The sequence below is a fragment of the Cynocephalus volans genome, chromosome 2 (assembly GCF_027409185.1).
Source record: "Cynocephalus volans isolate mCynVol1 chromosome 2, mCynVol1.pri, whole genome shotgun sequence".
NCBI lineage: Eukaryota > Metazoa > Chordata > Mammalia > Dermoptera > Cynocephalidae > Cynocephalus > Cynocephalus volans.
The window spans coordinates 220,961,810-220,978,935 of NC_084461.1; the positions used below are offsets into that span (position 1 = coordinate 220,961,810).

The window sequence follows — 17,126 nt, forward strand, 5'->3', positions numbered from 1 at the left end:
ATTGGTGTAGGCTTCAGGCCCTGCCAAACCTGAATTCATCACTGCACTGGAAATATATTTGCTGAGGCCTTGCAAGTCTGAAAATAACTTGTACTTGGTAGATAACATAGCTGGGTAAAAAATTTTATGTTGAAGTCTTTTTCTTTCCTATCCAAAGGTATCACCCCAATGTCCTCTGCACCAGGGCTACCAATAAGAACACCCTCCTAACTCGGCTCCCTGATTTGGTGGAATGAGGTGGGGACATTGTTAAAATATGGATATTCTTCTGTATGTCTCCTTCACAGCTGCTCTCCTTTCCACATCTGTTTTGCTCCTAAACAGACTTTGCATTTAACCCGTTTTTCTGACACACAGATGCTTACATATCAGTTTTGTTTTTCAAAGGTATAGAGAATATCATCTGTGGAATTCGAAGCCCTCTGGAAAGTAGCTGCTGTCTGGTTTCTTGTTTTGTGTGACAATATCCACCATCAGTGCCTTCTACTCCAGTCATGCTTCCCTCACTGTTTCCAGAAACTGCTTCCTCTGCCTGTGATCCATTGTCCTTTATCCCCACCCATCTTGCAGGATTTAGCTCACACTCCCCTTTCTCTATAAAGCTTTTACAGATCCACACATCTTCCTGCTCCCAGTCAAATTCCTCTCTCCCTTAGCCTTGCTCCCGCTGAGTTTTGTGAGTGTTGCATAGTGGCTCTTACCTTTACATTCATTTATGTGGCTCTCCCCCTAGGTCATGAGCTTCTGCAGACAACAAGCTCTGCACCCTACGCAGCTAGCACAATGGTTTGTAATTAAGTAATATTTATCACTTAATTTGAGAGATTAGCAAGAGATATGGTTCTGTGAATAGGATCTTCTTGGGTAAGAAGGTTGAGAAAAGCCAGAGAACCAGCACCATGCATATGCTTATTGTTGAGTCTTGCTTGTATTTTGAGTTTACCAATACCGTGCATCTCTGAATTTCAGAATGCTGGAAGAGGAGAAACTAGAGTAGTAAGAGCCTTTCCTCTGGTTTTATCATTAAGAGTAATTGCAGAGCCACCTCCTTTTTAGACCATGACCCAAGTTTAAGGTTAAGGAGGAACAGGCAAAGAGATCTGTCCACACCCCATCAAGTAAAAGGACTGTGCAGACTGTAAACCAGCAGGCTGACCTGGGCCATCTGAGAGCTGTGGCTGGTGCTTCCATGCAGCTGGTTTCAAGTGGTTTAGGCCTCACAACTTGGAGGCTGGCATTCAGTCTGTGCCCCCCACCCGACTCCCCACCTGCAGTCCAGGAGCCCTGGCCTGGACACTGAGCCATGCCCGAGGGACAGGTCTGGGGATGAAGAGGGACTGCATTTCATGTGCTCGTGGTTTCCAAGTTTGATCAGGAATGAATAGGGGGCCCAGCAACCACCTTCTCTCTAAACGAATACATTTTACCAGCCCGAAAGCAGCCTACGGAGAACAATCGACTGTTTCTTCTCTTGCTGACACCACCTTTTGACTCCCAGCCTCGGTCTCCTTTGCTCTGGGTGTGCTGCCCTCAGGGGAAGGCTCAAAGTTCAAGTATTTCACAGGTGAGTGGGGACAGTTAAATGTGAGGCTCAATTAAAGACTTGAAGACCTGGAGAGAAAATCAGGGGTCCAAACGGGACCTTTGCCATCAGCCTTCCAATATCCCTTTTAAACAAAATAGTGGAGTACTTAAGGAATCAAAGTATCAGTTGTTTTACTTATTTTCTTTGACATGAGAAAACCATGGAAGTCTGGATGAACTAAAATTCAAAATAAGTCTCCAATGGTGGAATTTTTTCTGACTATAAAAATAGTGTGTGTAGAAAACAATACAATAGAAAAAAACTTGGAAAACTTTTTAAAAGTTTAAACGAAGTGGTTATCATTCCCCAAAGTTGTCTCCCCCCAGGGGCCAGCTCCAGGCAGCGGGGACAGCTCCCATGAGTCGCACGGTGGAAGGGACACGCAGGCACGAGGGCTTGCTGCATCGCGGGAGGTCCCAAGTCCACCTAAAGGGGCTTGTGCCGAAAACATTCGGTGATTTCAGGGCTCCGGGGCTGCGCCCTCCGCTGCTCTCTGGAGGAGGTTCCCACGCACCACATGTCTGGAGGACGGCTCTGCTCTTTGCAGAGAGCTGTCCCTTCTGTGAAAGAACTGAAGTCCCGCCGGGGCTGGGCTGATGGCGTGGGAGTGCCACCACCAAGTGTCATTTTTATAAGGGTTCTTTGCAAATTCCTGGTATTCTCCCTCATGCCCCAAGGGCTAAAGCCACTTCTACTGCTCCGCCTCGGTCCGCAGATCTTATCCCCAGTGTCTGTAAGTCCTGATAATGGTCCTCAAACACTGCGGGCCGTTTCTCAAAGAGCTCAGGAACTCCCTGGAGCGCTCTCCCTGCGGCCCCAGGACACCTCAGGCTTCCTGAATTGTCTATCCAAAATAGACCCCTACCCCAATAGCACAACTTCAGAAACGTAACAGTTTCAAGTTTTCACATTTCAGTGTCCCCCATCCATCCAAAAAAGAAATTTAAAAGACACAATAGTGGTTTCAAAAATTCAGACTTTAATCCAGGCACCTAATTCAGGCACAGTGCCTAGAAAGCACAACGAAGACTTCCCAAGACTAAGTTTTTCAAATAAAAAGATGAATGGAACCCCTTGGCTCCAGTGAAAGCCACCTCTCCTTTGCCAGTAATCCCCCCTGGGACCTACTCAGTGTTCCTGTCCTCCTTACCCATCTCTGCTGTGGCACAGTCTCCCACCCTCTGTTGACCTCCGGCCTTGCTGCCAGCTTTGACGCTGGCCTCAGATGACCAGGGGAATGCTAGAGATGGCTGGAGGGAGTGGCGTCTGCTTGCCTGCTGATTTATTTACTTATTACCAATAAGCTCATAGCTTTTTTCTAAGGGCACAATGAAAGAAGTGATCTCCCAGCCTCTGACATCTAATCGGCCTAATTAGGCCATATGTTTTTGAGTTCCTTTATTCCCGAGCATTCTACCAGTATCCTAAAGGCCAATTTTCCTGACCCCCACATTACCCACTCTCTTTTTAAGCCCCATTTAGACCCTGTTTGGTCCATTTCTCACAAACTCTACTCCCCACTCTCCTCAGTACTCCTCTCTGGGGCCACGCGTCTACATCAACTTTCCTAGCCGAGAAGCGCCTGGTCCTGTTGCTGCTGTCTTAGGTCCATCAGCTGCTCGCATGTGCATCCCCCAGCCCAGCTCCTGGAGTCGATGCAGTTTGTGTCTTCTGGTGTAAAGTTAAATGAGAAGATATATAAGAACATTATCCTGGAGAGTACTAATGATTAAGAGATGGACTGTGAAAAAGAAGTCAATGAAACATAAAGAGAAGAACTGGTCAGAGAAGTAAGCAAGTGGTTTTGCAGAAATCAAGGGAAAGGGGAATTTCAAGAAGGAGGGAACAGTCTGGGTCACATCCCAGAAGGATGTCATGGGAGATAAGGACTGAAAAATGTCTATTGAATCATTTTAAGTGGAGTGGCTGGGCACAGCACTGGGGAACTGGCTCAATGGGACATTGTCCAGACCAGCAGGCAGCCTCCAGAAGGTGGGTGGCATCAGAAGGCGGGGACCCAGAAGGTGGGAGGACTCAGAAGGCAGGCAGTCTCCAGAAGGTGGGTGGCATCAGAAGGCGGGGACCCAGAAGGTGGGAGGACTCAGAAGGCAGGCAGCCTCCAGAAGGTGGGTGGCATCAGAAGGCGGGGACCCAGAAGGTGGGAGGACTCAGAAGGCAGGCAGTCTCCAGAAGGTGGGTGGCATCAGAAGGCGGGGACCCAGAAGGTGGGAGGACTCAGAAGGCAGGCAGCCTCCAGACGGTGGGTGGCATCAGAAGGCGGGGTACCCAGAAGGTGGGAGGACTCAGAAGGCAGGCAGTCTCCAGAAGGTGGGTGGCATCAGAAGGTGGGTGGCATCAGAAGGCCGGTGGCCTCACGAGGCAGGTGGACACAGTGGAAGGAGCTTGGATTCTAGAATCACTCAAGCTTGGCTAGAAGCTAGTTCTACCATTAACTAGCTCTGTGGTCTTGGAAAAATAACTTCTCTGGACCTCAGTTTCTTCCTCTGTAAAATGGACATAATAGCCTTTCCCTACAGGAAATAAACCGGCACTCAGTGAAGATCAGGATTTGCCCTTATCCTCTCCGTCTTGATCCTGTCATTGCATTGACTCAGTGTCACGCCCTGTTTCCCTTGTTCACAATGCCATCATGTGGTCACTTCTGTTGGTAACTGCAGTAGAGAAGAGCCTGCCTTTTGCTTCAGGTACAGCCCACGAAGTAAGGTGGCGTCAACAGTGAATCCCTGTACCTGCCAGTAACAAGACTAGTCTGGCTCTGTGTCTGATGTCCAGCGAGGGGACCCTGCAGCCTCTGCAAGGCCATTCCTCAGGTCCTCTCCCTACTTCTCGTCCCTGCCCTTCTCAACTGCATCCTCCCTGCCCTCCTGGGCCCTAAAAGGGATCTTGTCTCCATTTTCAATCCATGCCCCTCTCAGCTTCTCCCTTTACACCTCAGAGATCTTAACTGTCATGGCTTCATTTATAACTTCCATATGGAAAATACCCAACTCTATATCTCTAGTCCTGTTCCCCACCCCCAAGATCCAAATGTATGTCCACTGCATAGATCAACCTAACGTAATGAATCTCTTCTACTCACTACCCTGCTTTCCCCTAAAAAGAATAAAAAACAGCACGCTCTGCACTTCACCAAATTTGCTATCACCACCACCAACTCGGCATCATTTAAGTGCTGTGCTTTTATCCATTTCTACCCACCAAGTCTAGTCAACCTTATCCTTGCAGCTTCCACGGCAGTCCCTGTGGGATGTCATCTCGTCCACTCTTTCTAGCCTGTGAGAGGTGAAAGCAGGAGGTAAAAGAGAAGGGAAGGGAAGAAGCTGGGCAGAGTGAGGAAGACAGGGGCTGGGGAAGGAAGGAGGGCGCGTGACTTTAATGCACACCCACTTTGAGGGGGATGCTCACCGGGTAATTCCTAATATCTCACTTGTCATCAAAAAGCCTTGGTTTGGGGCCGAGCCCGTGGCGCACTTGGTAGAGTGCTGCACTGGGAGCGTGTTGACGCTCCCGCCGCGGGTTCGGATCCTATATAGGACTGACCAGTGCACTCACTGGCTGAGTGCCAGTCACGAAAAAACGACAAAAAAAAAAAAAAAAAAAAAAAAAAACACCTTGGTTTGGCCGACAGTGCCACCTGTGGGCTCAGTTCTTCCAGTTCCAATACCAAGTGCGACCAGAAAGTGCCCACGATTTAAATTCATAAATTCACCCCCATCTCCCACAGAGACTGGGGCACGCACAGCACCCACACCCAGGTACACAAGTCGGGGCCGGTGGGGCAGGCTGCCTCAGGCCATGGAGCCAGGTCTTTGACCACCGAGTGCCCAGCAGCGTGCCTCTGCTTTTATCCCGACTCTGAGCCCACCTTCCAATGACCTGTCAAATATCCCAGGGGTACTGGATCCTGCCTCCAACCCATCCTAATCACCAAAGGCCCTCACCTGTAGACCAGTCCTCTAAGCTCCTGTTTATTATCCATCTGCTAGTGTGCTAGGTGGCTTCATACCGTGCCTCATTTAATTCCCACAAGAGTCCTGCGAGGTGGTTGAGTGGCTAGGCTGAGCAGAGCAGAGGCTCACCCAGCCTGCCTGCACTGCCCAGGGAAAAACGCGCGTGAAAGGATGTGTTTGTTTCAGTCTGATAATGCTGGAGCGATGCATTGTTCTAAAAGAGGGAATGAGGACTATTTCCCACCTGTTTTATCTAGGTATGAATGGCAGCATGTTTCTGTGCCTGGATAGTGTAGGAACAGAGATATTCAGCGACTTCTAAGGGCTCAGACAATGCCAAGGCATCTCTAAATCTGGTTTTCAAATGAACTTCCACATATCACAGACATATCTGTTTGCACGTTAGAGTACATTGTGGTGTCTCATACTTTTACATAAAAGCCAGAGCTTTCAAATACTCAGCGTCTATTCTTACAACTTATGTAATACCCCTATATTAAATCTTATCAAATATTAATACACTCTTAGTAATTCCTGGTCAAGAAACCAAAGTTCTTGAAAACGCCAAGAGATTAATGGTGCCCTCTGCTGGTGGAATTTGGCATGCTCAACATAAGTGGTCAGAGAAGGCAACTGATGTGTTAGAGGAGCATTAACTCAGAAGCGGAGATGCTGAATCCCAGCCCTTCTGCTGACTAGATAAGCAACTCCCCCTCCTGAGGCCTCAGCAATCTGTTCCAGAATGAGTAGTTTGAGCCAGGTGCCCTAAAGTGCTTCTAGGTTTCTATACTCCTTGATAAAACAGTAATCAGTCACATGTGTTCGACAAGGTTTGGGAACCAGACCCTTTGATAACCTGGGGTAGGAGCAATGAAAACCCCCCAGCCACCATGCAATAAAACATCACTGGCTTCATCTGGAATGTCTGACCTCATAACAGACTGGAAAGAAACCCCGGACAAAGGAGGCGGAGCTGACTGAAACTTCCACGCACATGTGTGACCAACATGCCAGTCTCCCCCCTCTAGGAAATTCACAATGCCTCTCAGTATAAACAAAGAGTTCAGAGTTTGCCACCATATTTGTTACCAAACACAGGCAACGTTCAGTGCTGTTTGGGATTTTAGAATTGCAGATAAAGAATGGTAAACCCTGTATTAAAATCTGTGAACAGTTTCCTGTCTGAGTTGCTTCTATGTCTCTGGTCTCTTCAGAAGAATTGATCTTTCAATGTACTTTTACTTTACACAGTTGTTGGAAACTTAGTGGACAAAATAATCCTACCTTCCAGGGTTGATTTAGGACTAAAATGTGTAATGTATATAAAGTGCTTATTGAGTAACTTGAGGGCTCATTAAGTGTGGCTGTTGTCACCTCCTGTGATGGAAGGAGTTCCTTGTGGCTTCAGCTCATGCAGAAGGAATGCCACACCAGATCTGCCTGAGAAAAAACACCCACGCCACCACCTCACACCAAAACTCTGAGCCCCGAATTAGGACTGGTGATCTAACAAGTATAAGAAACGATGAAAATCATAGAACAGACTACTTGAACTCAGGACCAACCTAGAACAGGTAGGATGCTAGATGGCGTCAGAAAACGGGATCAATTGTGTAACAATCAACCCATCCTTGAATGTCAGACTTTCATCTGTTATATAATTCTTACTTATCATATAGGCTGAAGGGAGAACGGAAAAGATGACTCTATCCAATGAATATTGTGAATGGCTCTAAATTTTAACTCCCTAAAATATCACCATGTGTTGGGTCTTGTCCTACAATTAGGGTCTTTTTTCAACCAGTGCACACCTCCTTATCCCAAGAACACTGAATATAGGATCAAAAGAACCACTGTTCCCACATAAAGTATAATCATATTCTTAAGTATAACCATAATCATAGGTATAACCACTGTTCTGAAATTAAGTATAATCGTATAATAGTAGGTCCAATTCTGGGATCTCTGTGCCTTTGATCTACTCACTGATCCTTATGCCTGACACACACTGTCTTGATTACTTTAGCTTTATTAGTTTTGTACAAGTCTTGAAAGCAGGCAGAGTAGGTCTGCCGACTTTGTTCTTTTTCTTTTTTCAAGATGGCTTTGGAGATTCTAGGTCCTTTTCATTACCATGCAAATTTTAGAATCATCTTGTCAATTTCCACAAAAAGTCCTGCTGGGATTATGATTGGGATTGCACTGAATGTAATACCTACTTGGAAAGAATTAGTATTTTAATAATATTGAGTATTCTAATCCATAAACATCGTATATCTTTTCATTTATTTAAGTCATCTTTAATTTCTCTTAACCTCATTTTGTAGTTTTCACTATACACATTTTACGCATTTTTGTTTTGATTTATTGCAAAATATTGCATGTTTCTGTTATTGTATTGTGTGCTGCTAGTATACTAAATCCAATTGTTTTTTGTACATTAACCACGTAGCTGCAACTTTTTATTAGTTTTGATAGATATTGTGGGTGTGGTTCGGTTCCAGACCAATGCATTACAGCAAACACTGCAATAAAGCAGTCACACAAACTTTGTGGTCTCCCAGTGCACATGAAAGTTACGTTTACATTGAACTATTAGTCTATTAGGTGTACCATAGCATTGTGTCTGAATAAACAATGTATGTATCTTAATTAAAAATTGCTTAATTGTTAAAAAATGCTAACTATCATCTGAGACTTCCGCAAGCCATAATCCTTTTGCTGGTGGAGGGTCTTGCTTTTATGTTGACAGCTGCTGACTGATCAGGCTGGTGTTTTCTGAAGGCTGGGATGGCTGTGGAAATTTTTTAAAATAAGACAATGAAGTTTACCTCCTTAATTGACTCTTCCTTTTACAAAAGATCTCTCTGTAGCATGAGATGCTATTCGGCAGCATGTTACCCACAGTAGAACATCCTTCAGAATTAGAGTCAATCCTCTCAAACCCTGTTGCTGCTTTATCAGCTAAGTTTAAGTTATATTCTAAAACCTCTGTTGTTATTTCAGCCATGTTCACAGCATTGTCACCAGGAGTAGATTCCATCTCAAGAAACCACTTTCCTTGCTCATCATGAGAAGCAACTCCTCATCCATTAAAGTTTTATCATGAAATTGCAGCAATTCGGTCACATCTCCAGGCTCCACTTCTCTTTCTAGTTCTCTTGCTGTTTCTACCTCATCTTCAGTTACTTCCTCCACTGGAGCCTTGAATCCCTCAAAGTCACCCATGAGGGCTGGAACCAACTTCTCCCAAACTCCTGTTAATGCTGATATTTTGACCTCTTCCCATGAATCAAAAATGTCCTTAATGGCATCTAGAATGGTGAATCCTTTCCAGAAGTTTTTCAATTTACTTTGCCTAGATCCATCAGAGGAATCACTACCTATGGCAGCTATAGCCTTATGAAATGGATTTCTTAAATAATAAGACTTGAAATCTAAAAGTACTCTTTCTTGCACGAGCTGCAGAAGAAATGTTATATTAGCAGTCATGAAAACAACATTAATTTCCTTGTACATCTGCACCAGAGCTTTGCAGTGACCAGGTACACTGTCAATGAGCAGTAATATTTTAAAAGAAATCTGTTCTTTCTGAGCAGTAAGTCTCAACAATGGGCTTAAAATATTCACTACTACATCCTGTAAACAGATGTGCTGTCATCCAGGCTTTGTTGTTCCATTTATACAGCATAGGCAGAGTAGATTTATCATAATTCCTAAGAGGCCTAGGATTTTCAGAATTGTAAATGAGCACTGACTTCAACTGAAAGTCACCAGATATATTAGCCCCTAATAATAAAGTCAGCCTGTCCTCTGATGATTTGAAGCCAAGCATTGATTTCTCCCCTCCAGCTATGAAAGTCCTAGATGGCTTCTTCTTACAATATGAGGCTTTTTGTCCACACTGAAAATCACTTGTTTAGTGTAGCCACCTTTATCAATGATCTCAGCCAGATCTTCTGGATAACTTGCAGCTTCTACATCAGCACCTGGTGCTTCACCTTGCACTTTCATATTAGGGAGACAGATTGTTTTTCAAACCTCATGAACCAACCTCTCTGCTAGCTTCAAACTTTTCTTCTACAGTTTTCTCACTTCTCAGCCTTCATAGAATTAGAGTGGGTTAGGGTCTTTGTCTGGATTAGACTTTAGCTTGAGGAAATGTTGTGGATGGTTTGATCTTCTATCCAGACCAATAAAACTTTCTCCATATCAGCAATTAGGCTGTTTCACCCTTTTCTAAAATCATTTGTTCATTAGAGTAGAACTTTTAATGTATTTCAATAACTTTTTCTTTGCATTCACAACTTGGTTGACTGGCGCAACAGATCTAGCTTTCAGCCTGTCTCAGCTTTTGACACATCATCCTAAGCTTAGTCATTTCTAGCTTTTGATTTAAAATGATACACATGTGGCTCTTCCTTTACTTGGACAATATGAAGGAGAGATATGGGGAGACAGCCAGTTGGTGGAGCAATCAGAACACACAAAACATTTATTGCTTAAGTTCACCATTTTATAAACAATTACAAAAGTAGCATCAAAGATCAGTGGTCACAGATCACCATTATAGATATAATGAAGAGGTTTGAAATATCGTGAGAATTACCAAAATGTAGCACAGAGACATGAAGTTAGCACATGCAGTTGGAAAAATGGCACTGTCAGCCTTGCTCAATGCAGATCACCAAAAACCTTCAACTTGTAAAAAGCATATCTACAAAGTACAATAAAGCAAAGTGCAATAAAACAAGGTATCCCTGTACCTCCCAATAATTAGTTTAAATGTAAATAGATTAAATTCTCTAAGAAAAACACATGGAATGTTTTTTATTGCTGTCAAAAAGAGGTCCACTTTGGCTTTAAGGACACAGAGAGTCTGAAGGTAAAGAAATGAAAAGGATATTACATGCAATGGAAACCAAAAGAGAGCAAGGTGGTTATAATTACATCAAACAAAACAAACTCTGAGTAAAAAAAAACTGCCATAGGAGACTAAGAAGGTCATTATATAATGATAAAGTGGTCAATTCATCAAGAGAACATAACAATTATAAATGTATACAATCCTAACATTGGGACACCTAAATACAGGAAACAAATATTAACAGAAATAAAGGGGGAAATACTCAGCAATACAATAATAGTAGGAAATTTCATCTGACTTTCAACAATAGATCATTCAGACAAAAAATCAATAGGGAAACAGCCAACTTAAACAACACTATAGACCAAATGGACCTAACAGATATACATAGGCTATTTCACCCAACAGCAGCAGAATACACATTCTTTTCAAGTGCACACAAATTTAAAATGATTGATATAATGTCAACTATCTTTTCTAACCACAATGGTACGAAACTAGAAACCTATAAACAAGAGAAAAATTGGAAAATTCATCAATACATGAAAATTAAACACATTTCTGAGCAACCAATGGGTCAAAGAAGAAATTAAAAGGAAAATCAAAAAATATCTTGAGACAAATGAAAAGGAAACACCGCACACCCAAATTTATGGGGTGCAACAAAAGCAGTTCTAAGAGCGATGTTTAGCAACAGATATCTATATCAAAAAAAGAAAAAAGATCTCAAATAAGCAGCCTAATGTTACACCTCAAGGAACCAGGAAAAGAAGAAAAAAAATAAGGCCAAAGGTAGCAAAAGGAAGGAAATAACAAAGATTAGAACAGAAATAAATGAAATGGAGACTAGGAAAACAATATAAAAGATTAAACTACAAGTTGTTTTTTTAAAAATAAAAACAAAGTTGGCAAACCCTTAGCATAGCTACCTAAGAAAGAAAGAGTAAAGATTCAAATAAATAAAATTATAAATGACAGAGGAGGTATTACAACTAATACCGCAGAAATTCAAAGGATCATAAAAGACTACAATGAATTATATGCCAACAAATTGGATAACTTAGAAGAAATGGATACATTCCTAGAAACATAAAATCTACCAAGACTAAATCATAAAGAAATAGAAAATCCAAACAGACTAATAATGAGTAAGGAAATTGAATCAGTAACCCAAAACCCCCAAAACAATAAAAATTCTAGAACCAGATGCCTTCATGGGTAAATTATATCAAAACATTTAAAAGAGAATTAATGCCAATCCTGTCAAACTTTTTCTAAAAAATCGAACAGGAGGGGATACTTGAAAATTTATTTTACAGGGCTAGCATTACCCTGGTACCAAAGCCAGATAATATACTACAAGAAAATAAAACTACAGGCCAATATCCTTGATGAACATAGATGAAAAATTCTCAACAAAATGCTAGCAAACTGAACTCAACAGCACATGTACAATAATCAAGTGAGATTTATCCCTGAGATGCAAAGATTATTCAACATACACAAATCAATGAATGTCATACACCAGAGTAACAAAATGAAGGACAAAAATCAAGTGATTATCTCAACAGATGCAGAAAAAAACATTTGATGAAAGTCAACATTATTTCATGACAAAAACTCTCAACAAATTATATATCAAAGGAATGTACCTCAATATAATAAAGGCCATATATGACAAGCCAACAGCTAACATCATAGAAAATGAATGAATCTTTCCTTCTAAGATCAGGAACAAGACAAGGATGCCCACTCTCACCACTTCTATTCAGTATAGTATTGGAAGTCCTAGCCAGAGCAATTAGGCAATCAATCAATCAATCAATCAATCAATCAATAAATGGCATCCAAATCAGAAAGAAAAAAGTAAAATTATCTCTTTGCTGATGACGTGATCTTATATATAGAAAACCCTAAAGACTCCACCAAAAAAAAAAAAAACTGTTAGAACTAATAAACAAATTCAGTAAATTTGCAGGACACAAAATCAATATACAAAAATCAGTAGGGTTTCTATACACTAGCCATTAACTACCTGAAAAAGAAATCAAGAAAACAATCCCATTTACAATAGCTACAAAAAATTGAAATACTTAGGAATAAATTTCCCCAAGGAGCTGAAAGATCTGTACACTGAAAACTATAAAACACTGAAAAAATAAACTGAAGAAGACACAAATAAATGGAAAGATATTTCATGTTCATGGACTGGAAGACTTCATATGGTGAAAATGTCCATACTATCCAAAGCAATCTACAGATTGAATGCAATCCCTTTTAAAATGCCAATTGCATTTTCACAACAATAGAAAAAAAATCTAAAAATTTGTATGGAGCCACAAAAGGCCCTAAATTGACAAAGTAATCTTGAGCAAAATGAACAAAGATAGAGGCATCACACTACCTGATTTCAAAATGTATCACAAAGCTATAGTAATCACAATAGCACAGTACTCACATGAAAACAGAACTACAGACCAATGGAAAAGAATAGAGTCCAGAAATAAATTCACCCATTTACTGTCAATTATCTTCAACAAAGGTGTCAAGAACACACAATGAGAAAAAGATTGTCTCTTCAATAAATGGCATTGAGAAAACTGGTTGTCCACATACAGAAAAATGTTAATTGGACCCTTATCTCACACCATATACACAAATCAACTTAAAGTGAATTAAAGACTTAAATGTAAGATCTGAAACTGTAAAACTCCTAAAGAAAACACAGGAAAGAAGTTTCTTGACATTGGTCTGGGCAATGATTTTTTGGATATGATCTTAAAAGCACAGGCAACAAGAGCAAAAATAGACAAAGGGGACTACATCAAACTAAAAAGCTTCTGTACAACAAAGGAAACAATCAACAGGGTGAAGAGACACACTATGGTAGGGGAAAAAATATTTGCAAACCATACAACTGAAAAGGAGTTAGTATCTAAAATATACAATGAACTCAAACAACTCAATAGCAAGAACACAAATAACCTGATTGAAAAATGGGCAAAGAGTCTAAATAGACATTCCTCAAAAGAAGACATTAGCTGTATTTACACAGTGGCTAAGGAATCTGCTTTGGACCAGAATAAAAGAAATGGAAGAAAATAATTAAGAAGAATACTGTTTATTTTGGCATAGCAGATTTTCTATATGATTTTTTTTAATGTAAGCTAGTTTTACAACCCTGTGAAAATTATTTAATCTTTATGGATCTTAGTTTCTTTATCAGAGTTAGAAGACTCTTTCCAATCCCAGCTCTGCCACTGATCACAGAAATGTTTGCATGAACGGGAGCATCGTCCTCAGAGTCACACAGGTATTAACAACCTCACACATTTGGATCAAATGAGACAATGAACATGAAAATTGTTTAAAAGTTGTAAAGCAATGTACAAATGATGTCAGTTTCATCTTATTCTCCAGAGCCTCTTCTGGACAGAATTCATTCATTCATTCACAAAATACTTTGAGTGCGTCCTATGTGCCATGAACTGTGGTGCTAGGCCCTGATGCAGCAATAATCAATACAAACACAACCCCTGCCCTCACAGCGCTCGTTGGGTAGTGGAGAAACACACTGAATACAGCTACACAAATACATTCTTTCCTTCTAATCAATGCTAATATCATGTAGCCATCTCCACAGTGATGTTGGAGGAAGGAGAGGGGATCCCCAAACCCCAATCTACCCCCACTGGAAGAGCTGCCTCCACAGCAGTGGGACAGGAGCCTTTGATCACTGACATCGTGTGGAATTTCTACCACATGGTGATTAAAAAAAAGCGCCTGGACACGAGTCAGTTTTATTATTGTTTGTAAATTCTCTTGAGACAATTCACCCCTTAGCCTGCACCTGGGGCCGATCATGTCCATAAACTGTGAGATCCCCATGCATTCGCCCTACTACTATCTCCAGTTTGAGTCCACAGTTTCTCATCTCTATTAGGAGAGTGTTTCTTTGTTGTGGGCAAACTATCAGTGCTCAAAAATCCCAACTCAGCTCCAGTCCTGTACCCCTCACAAAAATGATTGCTGGCGGCTGTGTTCTTACACTGACTGTACAAAACGGGGAGGCAGAGCAAGCCTACTCCATGCACGCCTCAGCTCAGCCTTGTGCCTGGTCTGTGTTGTGAAAGGGGGACGTGGAGAAGGAAAGAAAAGGCCATCAACCCAGAGCCCTTCAATTACTGAGAAGCTCATATCCTCTCAACTCATTTAAATACTTCAGAGCATGTATGCCTCTGGCTTCTTATGTATCTCAAGAAAAATAAGAAATATTAGTGCTCCTAAAACAAACTAAACTTAGGCGAAATTTAGACTATAACTTCTGTGGTCAACAGAATAACAAACACCCAAAGATGTTGTATTAGTTTGCTAGGATTTCTATACCACAGACTGTAATATAGAAGGTACCACATACTAGGGGGCTTAAACAACAGAAACTTATTTTCTCACAATGCTGGAGGCTGGAAGTCCAAGATCAAGGTGTTGGATTTTTCTAAGGCCTCTTTCCTTGGCTTGTAGAAGTTTGCCTTCTCCCTATGTCTCCCACACGGTCTTTTCTCTGTACATGTCTTTGTCCAAATTTCCTCTTCTTACAAGAACACCATTCATAATAGATTAGAACCCACTCCAATGACCTCATTCTTCAAAGACCCCATCACCACCTAAAGTCACATTCTGAGGTACTCTGGACGTTAGGACTTCAACATAAGAATTTGGGGGATGTTGTTATGGGACAACTGCCCATGACAGTTGTCCATTTCCTAATCCTCGAACCAATAAATATGTTACCTTATATGGCAAAAGAACTTGCAGACATGATTAAGCTAGGGATTTTAAGATGAAGAGATTATCCTGGATTATTGAGATAGCCCCAGTGTAATCACAAGGGTCTTTAAGAGGGAGGCAGAAGGGTCAGAGTCAGAGAAGGAGGTGTGAGAACAGAGCAGAGGTCAGAGACAGAAAGACAGACAGACAGACTTGGAGATATTATTCTGTTGGCCCTGAAGATGGAGAAAGGAGCCGTGCACCAAGGAGCCACACGTGGCCTCTAGAAACTAAAAAGGGGAGGAGATGAATTCGTTCCCCCTGGAGCCTCCAGAAGGAACACAGCCTACTGACACCTTGATTTTAGCTCAGTGATAATAAACTTGTGATGTTTTAAGCCATTATGTTCATGCAGCAATTGGAAAAACTAACACAACTTCCCATTCTGGAAATATTTTGGAAGGTGTGAAAATTAGGAAATTGTCAGAAGGATAACAAGAAGCTAAAGAAAAATTTGAGATCAGGGAAAGACATAAGAAATAAGAAAATAAGAGTGAGAAAGGGAGAGAGGGAAATGAAGGAATGCACTGAGAGAGACTGATAACGAATTCAGAAAGTGGCAGGCCCTGCAAAGGACAAGGGCTGGCCTGCACAAGACTGTGATGTCAGAGAATTTAGAACACAAAGTGTACATCGAGTGATGGCACTGGCTGTGGGACACTGAGCCTCTAGGAAACGAGTGGAGCAACCTGTTCAACAAATACACCACGTCTCTGACCACATCAATGTACCAAAAGCCACATGGAGCTGCCACAGACCAGCTGTGCGGCCACAGCTAAGCCTGATCCAGACATGGTTCTAAGACCATCTACATGAATGATTTGGGCATCATCACTAGGGTGACAATAATAATAATAGCTACTTTTTAGGGAGTGTTTACTATGTCCAAGCACATGAGAGACTGAATATACAAGTGGACAATGGCCAGACCATATATAAAAGTAAAACTCTGACCCACAACCTGCAGCAACCTGCCCAGTAATCCAAACCATCATCCCCAATGACCAGTCCAAGAAGCCAGCCTGCTAGTAAGTCAGACTTGTAGGAAGTCAGACTGCTATCCCTAGTAATGATTCAGGAAAACAAACAAATTCTGTAACAATCAACCCCAAATGGCCAGGACTTGATTAATAATTGACAGTTTTCCTAATTTTTGACCCTCCTTCCAACTTAGAACCAACCAGACAAAGCCAGCTGTGTACCCCTAACCAATCCCATAAGATGCCCCACTTCCAGCCGGCCAGCGGCCTCCAGCTGCCCAGGCCCACAGCCTCCATCAGGGCATGCCGAGCCCCGCCTTTTCCCCACTCCTCCGCCTGCTTTTGAGTCTCTGCCAGGATGTGAGTGGTGGTGGCTGCGTCCCTTGCTGTAGCAGCTCTGAATAAATGGCCTCTGCCTGTCCTCATGCAGGTGGTCTTCGTTTATTTCCACACACCTACGTAAACACTTAGGAAGCACTCATCCAAGCCACCCTATGTGGGGGTGACTTAAATGACGGATAAATGGCAGAGGCCAGAGGACCGTTCTGCTTGGCACCCGAGGCTCTCCTGCTCACCATCCAACATTCAAAACCCAGAGCAGTTTGACTAAGTGCTTTTTCCAAAGGCTGCCACCAACCAGGTTTGGGAAAGATTGAGCCAGAGTTTAGGAAACATAATGTGGGAGGCAGAAAAACAAATGGTTGAATGCCAGACCAGAAGGATAAAACAGGGAAAAACTATGAGTCATCAACCTGAGGTGCTCAGATATGGCTAGTCCACACCACTGGGGTGTTTCTTTTTAGAAATTAATATGCCTCAGAATATGCTCCTGCTATTCCTGGAGGTTTTCCCAGGTCTTGTCTCAGGTTGCTCAAGCACATTCCATGCAGACACTG

At 42.1% G+C, this 17,126-nt stretch overlaps 1 non-coding gene across 1 annotated transcript; it reads left to right on the forward strand.

Moving 5' to 3' along the window:
- Positions 1-14,433: 14,433 nt before the first annotated feature.
- LOC134371397 (small nucleolar RNA SNORA51) lies at positions 14,434-14,566 on the forward strand. The gene has a single exon (XR_010022822.1). It is a non-coding gene; the product is annotated as a small nucleolar RNA SNORA51 (small nucleolar RNA).
- The last annotated feature ends 2,560 nt before the right edge of the window (positions 14,567-17,126 follow it).